A 2,673-nucleotide genomic window follows, 5' to 3' on the forward strand; every position below is an offset into this window, starting at 1 on the left:
TTTTCTTTTTTATGGAAAAAAAAAAAAAGAAAGTTTTTACATTAGAAGTTAAAGTGAGGGATGATAACTAGGACAAAAAGACAGAAATGGTCAGCTTGAAAGCTATAATGTTGATGCTGTCTACATAGCTGTAAATGAAATAGAGATTGGTTTCTTTTTCTTGACTTGTTTGGCCAATGGGCAGCATCTTATTGGGTGATCAAACCTTGAAAAGTCACGTTGAGGTGTAAGTTACCGATCTGCAGCATATCAAGGACCAATTTAACAGCAACAAAGTGATACTTCACTTTACTCCATGCAGCATAAACATGGATTGAGACACACACCATGAAATAAATGGTTACAAGCGTGGACTTCGAGTCAGACTACCCTGAATGTGAGACTTGGGAATCCCACTCTTTAACTATGTGATGTTGAGCCACTTAACCTCAAGAAGTCTGTTTCCTCATCTGTAGCCTGGGGATTATAACATTTCATCAGAGTTAAGATGCACCTTCTTTCACATTTTATCGTCTCTAATATCAGGATGCATCTTATAATTGATGGTATGTCTTGGTTTCATTAGCAACATTTTCTTTCTTACTTACTGGTATATAAATTAATTCAATTAAATAACTAATATATGTTTCTAGAGTTGTTTTGAGGTAGAAATAAAATAATTATATAAAAGCTAATGCCCAAAGACTCTCAGTAAACAGTACTCATGAATGTTATACAGTATGATTTCTGTTGATGCTGGCATTTTCCCGTCTTTTTGGTCATAATATATTTTTTTTCCAAAACTAGAGGTTAATTTCTTTGCCAAAATCCTTGTTATTGGAACAGTCTGCCTACCAAATTATTTGTCAAATTCCCTCTACTATCTCTGACCGCAAGATATTGACCCTAAGGGCTTATATCTGAAATGTGAAATGTGGTCAAAATAAAGTTTGTAAAAGTCTACGCTGATTTGTCTGCAGACAAAAAGAGGAGTAAGTAGTGAGCATGCTGCCACAGTGCCTCACCCATAGTGAGCATTCTACAGGTGCTGCTGTAGAGAGTGGCTAAAGAGCATAGATTCTGGAGCCAAACTGATCAGGTTCAAGTCTTGGCTCTATCCCTTATAAGCTGTGTAACCTTGGACAAGTTATTTAACCTCTCTGTGGCCTCCATTGGCTTTTGGGGTTGTGAAATTAAATAAGCAATGACCAAAGAAGGTGCTTTATAAGATTACTATTATAATTGAAAATGCTCCTGTCTTGTGTTTAAGTTCCTTAAGTAAGGTTTGAGTTTACTGATACTGAAAGGGAATATTACCATCAATTTACTTTTCAAGCAGGTGATTATTATAATTCTGTTAGAGGTATGTACCATATAAAACATATAATCTGCTAACAATATCTTTGAAGTATTTGTGATGATGTGACCTAGCTGATAAAACTAGCCTATCTAAGCAGTAAACATATGACTGAAAACAAAGTGAAGTCTGAGGATGTTTCTAACAGCCTCGGGAGTGCCTGAATAATATTATCCTGTTATGACTTAGAATTCAGTATAATATAGGTCAGCCAGCCTATATCCCCAAGAAAGGGTCATATGACTATAAACTGTAGGATGTCCTCTTCTTACGTTTGTTCACATGTAACCCACGTTACTCTAATTATTTTAAGTTGTGAGCATAAGAACATGATGTGAACATGATTATTGTGCCTAGAACAACTATGGCCTCCAAGCATGTATCTCCAAGTATTGGTGTGTCTTTTAACTTATTGACCAACCCTTTTATTTTTTTTATTTTTTATTTTATGTATTTTATTAATTCTTTACAGAGAGGAAGGGAGAGAGATAGAAACATTGAGATAGAAACAGAGAGATAGAAACATTCCCCCTACTGGAGATGTGCCCGCAACCAAGGTACGTGCCCTTGACTGGAATCGAACCTGGGACCTTTCAGTCCGAAGGCTAATGCTCTATCCACTGAGCCAAACTGGTTTTGGCATTGACCAACCCTTTTAAATATTAAAAAATCAACTCTGATTACCAATAGTTCATAATTCTTTTTTGAGTGATAATTATGTGGCAATTCCCTTGAATAATGGTAATCAGCATTACTTATTCATAACCAAAATACATTTTCTAGCTTTTCTCTTCTTCACTTTTCACCTCTGTCTAATATCTATCATCAAAGTCAATAGCAAGAGACTATGACACAATGTGTTAGAACATTGGTGTCCCAACAACGTGGCTCCAAAACCCAGTCTGTCACTCAGTTTATCCCCAAATCTCTACTAATATTTGTTCTTGCTCATGTCATAAATCTACTACAGGCCACTGGCCGTCCTTTACCCTGTAGCTGTGCCATCTAACATGTTCCTTCCACAGTCACCCTGGGAGGGAAAGCAGAACCTGGAGGGACTCTTTCAGGAGCCAGTACTAGAACTGACTTACATCAACTCCATCCAGTTCCATTAGCTAACATGCAGCCCCATGGCCCCGATTAAAGTAGAAGAGATTGAGAAATATCACCATCCTTCTTGCCCAGAAAGAAAGTAATGTGGTGAACATGTCGCATTTTCTCTGCCACAGCTCCTTCCTTACTAGTTGTATAGCTTTAAGCAAGTTACTTAACTTCTCAGAGCCTGTTTCCTCATTTGCAAAATGGCAATAATAAGACCTATCTCATAGAACTGCTGT

This window comes from Pipistrellus hanaki (assembly GCF_964339955.1).
Source record: "Pipistrellus hanaki genome assembly, chromosome: 2".
NCBI lineage: Eukaryota > Metazoa > Chordata > Mammalia > Chiroptera > Vespertilionidae > Pipistrellus > Pipistrellus hanaki.